At 35.3% G+C, this 13,411-nt stretch overlaps 1 long non-coding RNA gene across 1 annotated transcript; it reads left to right on the top strand.

Moving 5' to 3' along the window:
* The first annotated feature begins 7,262 nt into the window (after nucleotides 1-7,262).
* On the top strand, nucleotides 7,263-9,063 carry LOC148241948 (uncharacterized). The gene is made up of 2 exons (XR_015814117.1): nucleotides 7,263-7,942; nucleotides 8,712-9,063. It is a non-coding gene; the product is annotated as an uncharacterized LOC148241948 (long non-coding RNA).
* Nucleotides 9,064-13,411: the final 4,348 nt, after the last annotated feature.

Here is a 13,411-nt window from a genome sequence, read left to right as displayed (position 1 = left end):
TATTCCAGTATCAATGAATAAACCATTGTGGTAGTATGTGTATAAATTTTTAGTCTCATGTCTAAATTTCATCTAAAGCTTAAATTCATATCTTTTTTTTCTTTATTTATTAGATTTGAGTATTATTGCATTATATATTATTTATGTAAATGTAATTGTAACCTAATAAATCTCTAATTCATTTAAATGTAGAATTGGAGACCTGTTGGTAGCCGAATGATAAATAATTACAAAGAATTACGTCAATCTATTCTTGAAAAAAATGAAAAACAAATGTAAGATTTTTTTTTTCTTCTCAAGCAAACGTCATCCAAGTCTTTATTTGCTTTCTCTTGTTCACATAAAAATCTTATTAACTTATAATATTGAGCAGAACACAATATTGGTATATGTTTTTTAATAACAAAAAAATAACATGTAATCAATGCAGAAAATGTTATTTTAAAAAAAAAAGTTACACTTTATGATTTTAGTAAATATAACATATTTCATAGGATGAATGAATCCATATAAAAAAATTTTAAATTAAAATGTATCTCTCATGCCTAAAACCTAATCCTAATACACTTAAGTGTTCCAAGAATTCATATATGACATTTTCATTTGTCTAAGTGTAAATGCATACCATATGTAAAGTGTTAATCAAATTAAACTAAATATTTTTCTTATTAATAGTAGATTCTTTTATTTCTATGTGCATTTAGGTGTTTGACTGTTTTGGAGAAAATGACAAATGAATTTAATATTCTATAACAAAATATAACTACAATTATCGAGGTAATTTTAATTATTTTTTATTCTTAAACATGGTTTTCATTTATTACTATTTGTAGTAAAGAAAATAGATGCTCACACAAATATTCATGCACACAATTGTATCATGACTAAAGATTGGATTTATTTCTGATAATACTTTTCATGTTATCGAAGAGTAGGCATAAAGGAAAATCCTGAATAGATCCAGAGGAAATCATCCTTAGGGATATTTGAAGGTTGAAAGTTGTTAGTGGAAAACATTTTTTGTACTATTCAAGAAAGCAATAATTGGTTTTCTTTTGCATGGAACATTAATGTTGCTTATATTTTCTTATGTGTTTGAGTTTTTTAATGTAAGGAAGAGCTTGAAGAGACGAAATATATTCAGCTCTTTTGTTAGCTTACTATAGCTTGATTAATTTATTTTGAATATAGCATGTTTAGTTATTAGTTAATGTTGAAGTGGGTTGGATTATTGATAATTGGTGAGTCATGACCCCACCTTAATTTAATATTAGTTCCTTGGGTTTAACTTTTTCTATTATTTGTGTATATATGTTTATGTGTTTTTTAAACATAGGATTGATATTTAAAGAACGAAAAAAAATTAAAAATTCCTCCTTTGGTCCATAAAGAAGATAATTTAGTTTGACACATATAAAACAAAATATTGTTCTTTAGTTGTAAATCAAGTCAACTTTTCCATCTATAATAGTAATCGTGATCTAGGACATATTTTGTTGTTTATTGTGAGTGAAAGAGAGAGCAACAAGATCTTAAGCTTTCATCAAAGATACATTTATAAGAGAAAAATTTAAATACATTTCACTTTATTTAGTTTTATTGTAGTGATATCAAAGCATTATGTTGATAATTCTTGTTAGAAACAAATATTACAACATTCTTTTATGTTGCTTTCATGGATATTCTAGGATTCTTATATTATGAATACAAGAAATGAAAATGTTTTTATATTATCAGTATAAGTTATAAAGTTAGATGAGCATAAGTAAACTTTAGATATGTAATTAATTAATTATTTAGTCAAGAAATAGGAGGGAAACAAATATAACAAAAATTTGGTGAGCTTTGGAGCTGAAAATATGACATCCTGATGCCCACGGGCAATGACATTGATACGCAAACATTATATCCACACATTCTTACATTAAATGAACAAAATGCACATATAGTAGTTTACATCCCTTATAAAAATCTCAAGAAAACGAGACTCTAATAAGTATGAATTAATATTTCACAATTACATCAAAGTGCTACTTGTGTTATGATTTAACTTCTAGCCTCCAAAAACCACATTGAGCTCTTACTGAGCTTATTTTTGACCTATTTCTTGTACTGGACCTAGCTCTTATTCTTGATTTTGATATAAAAGAGGATGTGGACTGGGGTGAGTTCCACAAACTCAGTAAATACAAGATAGTAATATAATAGTAGGGACAAGGGTTTTCTTTGAAAAGTAAATACATAATTTAAGAAATGCAAGTAAATACTACCACAGTAAAGGTTCTTCTGCAAAAACTTCATAATAAGTCATTTATTTTGATATTATATTGGAAGAAAAACTTCTTATTTCTTCACTCTTAGTTGTTTTACTTCTCTTGAGTTTACAAATTTTTAGAAATCATTTTAAACAAAGTTTACTCCTATTTTCCTTCCTAAATACTTATAATTATTTGTACTTATTATCTTCATTCTTTCGTTTCATTATTTCCAATCTAAGTTGACAAATTTTAATAGATATCACCAACAGTTCTTTACATATATATAAATTCGAATACCTTTAGTATTTAGAGTTTTTATTCTTAGGTTGGTAAATTTCACAATTTTCTTTCCCAAAAGTTTTACTTCATTGGATTTAGCAGCTTCATAAAATAAAATTTTACAAATTTATATCAAAATATCTAACAAAATTATAGATAAAGACACTTCATTGTATAAAGCCACTTCTAGCCTACATTAAGGAGGGCAAAAGGGAACCTTGATTACCATTATGGATAGATGCATATATGAATATGAAATCATATACGAAATTTCATGATAGTATTTCGCCAAAGTGGCCATTAAGGAAACCATGCTTGGACTGGGTGCACAAAATCATTATCTATCAATAAGTTAGGGTTCAAGAATCAAAATGTCAAATTTTGCCGCATATAAACGAAAATTCCTTCGTGATATTTGGCAAAAACAGATTTTACAACATTCACATTTTCTAAAGTCATATTTTCACTTCTCTTTTTAATTGTACCATTCATTGAATTTCAATCTTACATAATTATACTAGATAACTTATAACTTATCTTTTTAAATTTTTCGTTGAAACTTATGAAACATCTTTTAATTTTTAATTATTTTAATATAGAATTCATTACTACATTATCTATTCTGTTTTCCAACTCTTAATTTTCTTCATTTTTTTTTATCATCCTTCCTTCCTTTATGGATTCCAATATTGCTTCATCATTTCTCTTCGTTATCTTGCATTTTAAATCTTTTGTATTTCTTTAGGCTTTTTAAAGGTTTCCAAATTTTTGTTTTAAATTTTTTTTTACATACAAAAAATATATTTTTCTTTATATTCAATTTTCTTTGTTTATTTCCTTAAGAATGATCTTTCATTCTTTTATTCTTACTTTTTCAATTTCTAAAACTTTTATTCTTTTCGAATTAAATCTTTCACTTTCTATTTTATCTCAATTAGATTATTAGTAATAGGCACAGTCCTTATTAATTTAATTGACTCTTTATATGAATCTGATAGGTCCTAATTAAAGTTAGCGAGATAATTTTCTACTTAAGGTGAGAAAAGAAGCAATGATTAAACTTCACTGCTTTATTCCTGGCTAAATGGCTCTTTAAATACAAAAAGTTTCCTTCAAAATAAGTGCAAATTCCTATTTTTATGAACATGAAAATCAACATAAAGATAAATGGATAAGTGACCACTTTTGTTGTGAGAGAGCAGCTGCTGCGGGTGGTTGAGGTTTGGACCGATTCTTCAGCTTGGTGGTTGGGTCAATGCGGCTTGACTGAGTCTACAATTTTAGCATGTGCAGCAGACTCTTTTATGGATTTGCAATATGTATTTACTCCAAGTACTTCGGGTTCTTTATTGGAACCCATTGGGATCTTCGAATCCTAACATTTCTCCCACCATTTTAAGCAACTTTGTCCTCAAGGTTGGAAAATTTTGTGAGCTGCATCTTCAATGGACAAATGTTTTCTTTTAACTAGGCTTTCTTCCATAAATTTACCTTCCTTCTTAACCCATCGTTTGTCCATGATCTTATATAGTTAGAGGAGGATGTTGCCTTCATTATTGATAGCTGTGAGATCTTTGGTGGTGAATGTAGAGTTGCCTATTTTTTTCTTTAGTAGTGAGCCATGAAAAGCTGAATGAATGCATGACTCTTCAAGTAGTTTGAGTTTACAGGCCTCCAGTCCAATATGATATGGCCCATAAAATGACATGCTAATTTTTTAAGAGCTCTTCAAAAGACGGTCTGTTGGCGATAGGGTTGTAGTTTGAGAAAAATGTAGTCGCCTTCTTGGAACTCCACATTGCAGCATTTGGAGTTTGCATAAGGCTGCATGCTATTGTTGGCAACTTGTAGGTTGGCTTTGAGTTGTTGTATGAGTTCATTGTGCCTTATTAGCTGCTGGTCTACTTTATTCACTGAAGTCATACCAGGATGATAGTACAGAATGGTAGGTGGCGACTGCCCATATAAAGCTTGGAATAGGGTCATTCCGATGGACACATGGAAGGTGGTGTTACGTTGTGTGCGGAAGGGACGCGCGGGCTGTGTGCACACCAATGGAGAATCATGATAGACTTGCATGTGTAAGGCCGACCTAGTTTTTCTTGAGCTAGTGCATTGATTTTTTTCATATGGGGGTGTTTTTCTACCTCCTGCTTTATATCATCCCATGGTTGATTATTTTGAACAAACAAGGCATCTAGGGAGGACTCTGTCACTTGGTGTGTGAGAGCATCTGCCGTTGCATTTTCTTTTTTTGTCTTGTAAGTAATCTCGTAATCATAACCCAAATAACTTGGATACCCATTTCTGTTGTTCTTGAGTGGTGTGTGTTGCTCTAATAAGTACCTGAGGCTGCACTGATCCATTTTAATAAAAATTTTATGCCCTATGAGATATGGTCACCAAGCTTAAACTGCAACCACTACAGTTACATTTCTTTTGCATGGGTGGATTGTGATTGTTTGGATACCCCAAGACTTCGATTGAGATATGTTACTGGCTTTCCTTGTTGAGTGAGGACTACTCCGATTCACGCATATGAAACATCTATCTTAATGGTGAAGGGCTCATTAAAGTTAGGTAGAGCCAATGTAGGAGTGGTAGTCATAGCCTGTTTCAAGATGGTGAATGCCTTGTCGGTGTACTTAGGTCCATTCAAACTGACCATTCTTCAATAAGTTTGTCAGAGGTTGGGCTATGAGTCCATAATCTTTAACAAATTTCTAGAAGTAGCCAGTCAACCTCAGTAGCCCCCGAAATTCTATAAGAGTGATAGGTCTTGGCCATTATAACATTGCCTGTATTTTATTCTGGTCAACTTGAACTCCTTGCGATGTAATTATATGAGCCAAGTATTCTAATTTTTGCTACCCAAATACACACTTCTTGAACTTTACAAAACCTGTACTGCTTCAAAATTTTAAATATTTATCTAGCATGTTTCAAATGTGAGTGCCAATTGGGGCTATAAACGAGTATATCATCAAAGAATACTAACACAAATTTATGCTAATTCAGGCGAAAAATGGCATTCATGATAGCTTAAAATGTAGAGGGTGCATTGTATAAACCAAAAGACATTACTGGATATTCATAGTGGTTGTTATGTGTTCTGATTGCGATCTAGGAAATATCAGCCGGATGGCCCTGGATTTGGTGGTACCCAACTGTTAGATCCAATTTAGTGAAATAAGCAGCATCGTGCAACTCATCTAACATGTCTTCCACTGTGGGAATGAGAAATCAGTCCTTGATGGTGACCACATTGAGAGCCTGATAATCGGTGCAAAAGTACTATGTACCGTCCTTCTTTCTAACTAATAGAACAGGGAATGAAAATGAACTGGTGTTGGGACAGATGAGTCCGGAACTAAGCATGTCAGCAACTTGCCGCTCAATCTCTACTTTTTGGAAATAGGCATATCGGTAGGGGCAAATGTTGATTGTGTCACTCACTTCCTTGAGGTTGATGTGGTGATCAATCTTTCTCTTTAGAGGTAGTTGATCTGGTGCCTGGAAGAGGCCCGAAAATTCTGTCAAAAACTTTTGCAACTTAGGGGTGGTGGTGGTCTTGGCATTGGTTGCAATTTCCTTGTTGATTTCTTAGGTCGATGCTGCTTGGATGGGTGGTCAAGGCCGCACAACGGGTCTGGTTATGCTACTAGAAGGTCATGGTGAGGTTCTTTCTGTCATACATCACTGTTCCAAGTCCTTCAAGCCACTGAACGCCCAACACAATATCCAAACCAGTTAGAGGTAATGAAAAAATATGAGTGAGAAAGAGATACCTCTAATCTGTAGTGGCACTTCGTCGAACTGACCTTATCACTTCATAGTTTTTCTGTTTCCAACCTTCACAGGGAATGGGGCTGTTGGCATTATCTAAAGTCGCAGTCGACTTGTAACTTTCTCACTGATGAAATTGTGTGTGGACCCACTGTCGATGAGGGCGACGACTTCTTAGTGGCCAATGGTGGCAGCGACTCGCATGGTGCGAGTTAGGGTCCAATCCGGGAGGGCATGCAAGGAAATTTCTGGTTCTGAACCCTTTGTTTCTTCATTTTTTTCACTACCTTTTTCGAGTAGTAGGAGCTGTGGTTTGCGACATTGGTGGCCTACCGTGAAGCGTTCGTCACAGTTAAAGCACAACCCTCGGTCTCTTCTTTACTGTATCTCCTCCCTAGATAACCTCTTCGGTGCTGCGGGTGTAGCAGTTATGGTTCATAGAAGCTGATCCGGCAAGGACAATGCTTGTTGGATGAGTTGGATCCTAACGGGTCCAGTTAGCCTGCTCTGTCAGCCAACCTGCTCTTTCTGCATGCTGGCCAGGCCTATAGCCTCTCTTAGTGATCTGCGCTTGAAAATGCAGATTCCATCTGCAATTTCAGGCTTGAGCTCACCGATAAAGGCCCCCACCAAAGCTCGTTGTGGCCATCCATAGAACCTGCTGCCTGTCATTCAAATTCTTTTTTATACTCTCGGAGTGGGCTCGTTTCTTTAATGTGGGATAAGGCTTCATCAAAATTCTCAAAGTTTGTTGGCCCAAACCGAGCTCACAATTCCTCTTCAAACCCGGTCCAGGTGATTTCTCTTTCTTCCTCTATGTAACTCCTATTCAACCATTGCCACCACTAGTGGGCCTCTCCTTCCAGGTGGTAGGATGCTAGAGACACCTTGTGCGGCCCGGTAGTGCCTTGAAAGGAGAATAATTAGCTGACACGACACATCCATTCAGTCAGGTCCCCTCTAGTGTAAACCGAAAATTCCAATTTGGTGAGTTTGGAATAAAATGGGGCTTGGCTGTTATCTTCGTTTGGGGGTTCTTTGTTGCAGCTCGTATGTGGCGTGCTGGGGCGAGGAAAGTGATGGTTGCTGAAGCCTTCCCGGCTAGAGGCAACGGTATTTGTGAGCCATTGAAGGGATTCTTCAATCATCCAAAACCTGTCGGCTATTCCGACCTCCATGTAGCTTAGGTGATCCTGTACTCCGTCGAGGACACTCTCCAGATTTTCCATACATTCTTCGTTGGACAAATTGAAACTAGCTCTGATACCACTGATAGGTCCCCGTCAAAGCTAGCAAGATAATTTTCTACTTTAGGTGAGGAAAGAACCAATTTTGGGGATTAAACTTCGTTGCTACATTCTTGGCCAAATGCCTCTTCAAATACAAAACGTTTGCTTACAAGATAAGTGTGAAATCTTATTTCTAGGAACATAAAATCAACATAAAGATAAATGGATAAGTGGCCATTTTTGTTGTGAGAGAGCAGCTGCTGCTGCTGCTGTTTGCGATGTTGGACCGACTTTTTAGCTTGGTGGTTGGGTCAGTGCAGCTTGACCGAGTCTGCAATTTGAGCACACGCAGCAGACTCTTCTATGGATCTGCAATATGTTTATTTACTCGTAAGTACTTCGAGTTCTTTACTAGAACCCGTTGGGATCTTCGGATCCCAACAGTATTTACCTTTGATTTATTTATTCCAGACTTTCTTGCTTAACTTGATATCTCCATTAATCGTTACCACACAGCCCTTTTCCCATATGTTTCTAATTTATCAAATTAATTACCCATTTGAATTTATTCATTACCCAATTATTTAGGCCTCATTTACCAATTAAGATACCTTTTTTTATCTATTTCCAAATCCAAATTTTAAATTAATTTTTTGATTTATTTATAAGCTTATAGATTTCTAACTTTCTTTTATTTGACACTGAACTTCTAGTTTCAGAATCCCTTAATGACCAAACAATTTATTTACTCTTCCTTCTCCTTGTTAATTTCTTTGGTCAATTTTAAAATTTCCAATTTATATATATACAAATTGCTTATCATCATCAACATTTAAAACTTCTACTCGTTATTAACCTAAATTCCCTCATGTTCTTTTAAAACTTTACCAAATAGTATTTAAAATTAATTGAGTTAGTTTCGAAAATCTAATTATATTTAGTTGAACATGTATAGCAAAAATCTTCAAAAATCCGTTCATTATATTTCAGAAAAAAAAATCCAGAAAGATTAAAACAACAACATATATATTTGCAAAATTCTTGTGGTTCTGCAATGATTTAATAGTGTCAAAAACACCTAGTTTTCCATTTTTCCATTTCATTTTTCCTTGGTTCTTAATTAATTATTCCTTAACCTTCAAATTTCCTTTATTTTCAGCATCAATCGACCACGTGTTACGCAATTTTGGCCAACAGATTTATCATGTATACCAAAAATGGTTTGCAAGAACAAAATGTTCCTCTTCGATACAATCCATAAATTTTCTTGGTGCTTACAGGTGTCCAGGAAGATCCTAACGTATGTGCATATGCATTTTGGAATATTCAATGGGTTTTCTAACACTTTTAAATGCGTAGGAAGCCGTCCACATGCACGAGAATCCTTATCTCAGTGATTCAGAATACCTGCAATTGATTTCGAATGTTGTATCATTACACACGTGCATCATGATGTTAATGAAATTCCACCCATACTTACATGTTTACTTATTAAATCATTTTTACCTTAATACTGGTCCAAATCTCTCTAAATCAATGATTAAAGATTCTTGAAACCCTTTTTTAAATTTGGCTTATAACACCTAAACATTTGCATGCTTCAATTACTATATCCCTTTATGTTTGTCATGGGGTTTTCTGCATAACTCTACCCAATTGCTCTCACCCTAATTTTCCTTAATGGCCAATCTAAGATAATGTGAATTTGGTTCTAATTATTTAACAGAATGGTAAGAACTTTCTCCATTTATTGTTATAACTTTCAGGTTTCATACTTATTGTTGGCTCTTTGTAATTTCCCTTTTTTTCGAAAGTAATGTGAGTCACCCCTAGCTTTCTATAACCTAAAGTGAGCTAGGGTTTGCTCTTTTCTCTGATTGCATTCTTTCTCAATGATTTTGGCATTCTTTTTGCCTTCCAAAATAATCTTCTCCTTAATTTTTAGTTGTCAATCCCGATTTGAATGGGATTTCCTTTAAAATTTAAAAAGTGTGCCTTTTTTGAGTTGGCTACAATGCACGATGCAAGCCTTGGCCAAAACTTGGTCAGATGTTGTTCTGGCTCCCTTCTTTCTGTCTGGGTAATAGCTATGCCCAATGGTTGATTGCACTCTTTAGTTGTCTATGGGATATACGCCTTAGCCGAGGCTTACTTGATTGTGCGCTGGGTCTTGTGAGTTTATCTACTTGCCTTAGCCGTGGTCTAAGTTTAATGTTAGGGAACTAGATCTTCTACTGTCTACTGGACCCAAGCCTTGCCTGCCTAGTCTGACGACTCATATACGAATTCTGCCTTTTTTCATGTTGTTTTACTTATCCCGTTTTTGCCTTTTATTCTGCAATAAAATATAGGAAAATAGTTTAAACTAAGTGGTAATTGGTTTAATTAATAGATCAAAAATAGGCAATAAATATGTCATTTTTATGCACTATCAAACTCCCTTACACTTATCTCGTGTTCACCCTCAAGCAATTCTCTACACAAACTAGCAACTTCCAACCTTACAGCTTAACTACCCTCAATTGTTCAACTGGAACCCAACCTGTTACACTTTGAATTTTCAATTGAAGAGGCAACCATCAATTGGTGATCTGCTGCTTAGAGTTTCATATATTCACACAAACAAATAGTCAATTCAATCGTTACCCAAATATGTCATGGATGAGATACGCATATTTTAGTACATAAAATTTTTGAAAACAGCCAATACATAGTAGAACACTATCGAACTATCCAGATGTAAGTGATTTATACAATTAGGTTCTAAGCACAAAGTTTAGTTGTGATTGGTTTAGAGCACTTTTATTGCTTGCTTGAGTTGTCACCAACCTTTTTGACGTGAGGACAAACATTTGTGATGAATGCACTCAGTTACTCGGCGAGTCATGGACTCAAGTGGTTGATGATTTACTAGCCTTTTGACGCGAAAGCAAATATTTGTGATGAATGCACCAAATTACTTAGCCAGTATTCATTTTATTTGACTAGAGGAGTAGTTTATGATTAGTGCTCTCTTTTTTTTTTTTTCAAACTTAGAACTGCAGGATATAGAATCACAATATAAGATAGGTTGCAACAGAGTTCTATTAAAAGGATGTTTTCATTCGATAATTCTCACACAAGTCATGTTTATGACTCTTAAAAGTACCATTCACTATGCAAAGGATGAAACAAAACTATAGTTCTTAGAGGATGGCCGAATTTGCAATTTGATTTCCAAAGTATCACATTCGGGTTGTTTGTAAAATGATTGGGCTAATGTGAAGAAGTTGAGGCTACAATTGTCAAAAGTTTGTGCAATTGTGTGAAATGGGCAAGGTTTAGGATGTGTTATAACTTGTAGTCATAGGTATGTGCCTACGATTCCTAAACTCCCCCACACTTAAATTACACAGTCCCCAATGTGATGCAAGCCAGGTAAGATATAAGGAAGAAAATAGGAATATATAACATAATAGAAATAGTAATAAGAAGTAAAGTAAATTGAAAAGTAAAAAGATAGAAAAAGGGATAGAAGACTCCCCTAGGTTCATCTGGTGCGGGGGCATGTTAATGGGCACTCGGACTGGGTTATTAACTATGTCAAGGCCTCAATTTTCTCGTCCAATTTGCACAATGATTGTTCGATAGAGTGCAGGTTGCGATTAATCATTCGTATGTGTAACAGGGTGTGGTCCATGAATTCTTAGAAATTGGGTCGCAGGTTACTTGGGGTTGTTTGTGTCTAGCGCTCTTTCTGCTTAGTGTATACTTTTTTGTCTCGAGGCACTAACAACCCAAGAGGTACAATGCAAGGGATGCCATCCTTAACTTCTAAGAGGCCTATGTCATCCAAGGAACGAAGATCTGAAGGTGCTTGTGGGTATGCAAGGTGCAAGTATGTTTCATCTATGTCAAAACAGGTGGTGAAAATAATAATTCTGGTGATAATCAAGCCCAAGATTAACAGTTGCTAGAATGAGAGGACGTTGATGAATTGCGAAGCAAACCAGTATCTCAAGTTCATACAACATCGTTGCACCATGCACAATAGGAAATATAGCTTTGTTTTGGATGCAATGTTTGTGTATCCTCACAGCCTGAAAAAAAATAGGTCAATAACCGATGAATGTACTTTATGCAAGGGTCGGGCAATTAGAGGTCTTTAGACTTGCTGGGATCATATGCAACAGGAGGGTTGTCACAGAATTTGTTGTAGATAGTGATAAGCTCGAAATCATCAATGAAATCACAGTAGGGGTGTTCAGCCTCTTGTTCAAAAAATCCCAAGGCATCATTGAACTAGGCAAAGGAGAAATTGAAACGTCCACCCCTCAAATAGTAGGAAATGATATTTGGAGTGTGGAGGTTGAAATGAGTGGGTTTGTAAAATTGGAAGGTTGTGTAGAACTCCCTAACCAGTTCCAAGTAAGCTGGCATGTCAATAACAAACTCTATGGAGTGGTGACGCATGAAGGGCTAAAGATCGTTGGTTTTTTGTGCGGATCTCTTATGCCTCATTTTATGGGTGGTGGGAAGGGTTGGGGATTAGGAGCGTTTAGATCTAGTGCAAGATAGGAAAAAAAAGGGAAGTTGGAAAGTAAAGAGGAAAGGTTGGTCGTAAATGTGGGAAGTGGGGTTAGAGTTTTCGTTGTTGGGGTTTGAATTTTAAAATGGGCATCAAGTGTCGATAGCCTAGGGCAAGGGTTGGGTTTATCAGAAGTTTTTTTTTTTTTAAGTTCATATACTTTGGGCGAGGCTTTGGATGTGAGAGGACAGGGTTAGTTTACGGGTTACAGATCATAAACCTTAGTCAAGGCTTACATGGTTAACCAAAAGAAATCCTCTACTGTCTTTATATTGTAACCATGGGCAATACTTATGTGTGATTGAGGTTTAAGCCTTGGGCAAGGCTTGCCCAAGGCTTACACAAAGTTATTGTTTTGACTTTGGTGTTCTTACAACCTTTGGGTAAAAGTTGTGTGAGGGTGCTTAGCAGAGTGGTGTTGTTTTAGGTAAGGCTAAGCTACTTAACAAACGCCTTGGAAAGGCTTACTTTGTTATTCTAGTTTAAGCTTTCTTGACTTCGCCATCTAAATTCTCTATTCCTATTCTATAATTCTCAAAGAAACTTCGGTTAAATAAAAAAAATTGTTATAAATTAATTAAAATGATGAATACTAAGAATTAAAATCAAAGAAAAAAAAACATATGGGTTGCCTCCCATCGAGGGCCCTTGTTTACTATCCAGGGCCAGAATTCCTTCGTTTGTTGTTAAGTGTTTTCCTTAGGTGCATCCAAGGTGATTTCTTCAATTTACTAGGTGGAAAACCCTTTATAAAAGGGTTTGAGTCGGTGTCCATTAACTTTGAAACTTTTGTGCATGTCAAGACTCAATTTTGATAACACCGTAAGGGAATATATTGGTGATGATGAACGGGCCTAACCATCTTGATCGTAGCTTCCTAGAGAATAGGTTAAGGTGGGAGTCGTAAAGAAGGACTTTTAGCCATATTGAAAACTATTTTCTGGAAAGTATTTGGTCATGGAATGTTTTTTTCTTCTCTTTGTAGATCCTGGAATTATCATAAGCTTTATTTCGTATCTCTTTCAATTCTTGTAGCTGTAATTTTTTATGCTCACAGGCTTCATCTAGCTTTATGTTGCAACTTTTGATGGCCCAGTAAGCTCTATATTCCAGTTCAACAAGTAGATGAAAGGCCTTGCCAAAAACCAGTCGGTAAGGGCACATGCAGATAGGTGTCTTAAATGTTGTTCGGTAGGCCTAAAGAACATCGTTTAGTCTCAAATTCCAATCTTTTCTGTTTGGGTTAACCATTTTTTTCAAGTATGGACTTAATTTCCCAATTAGAGACTTCA

This window comes from Carica papaya, chromosome 8 (genome assembly GCF_054855325.1).
Source record: "Carica papaya isolate Zhongbai chromosome 8, ASM5485532v1, whole genome shotgun sequence".
Lineage (NCBI taxonomy): Eukaryota > Viridiplantae > Streptophyta > Magnoliopsida > Brassicales > Caricaceae > Carica > Carica papaya.
This window is presented reverse-complemented; position numbering and strand designations above follow the sequence as displayed.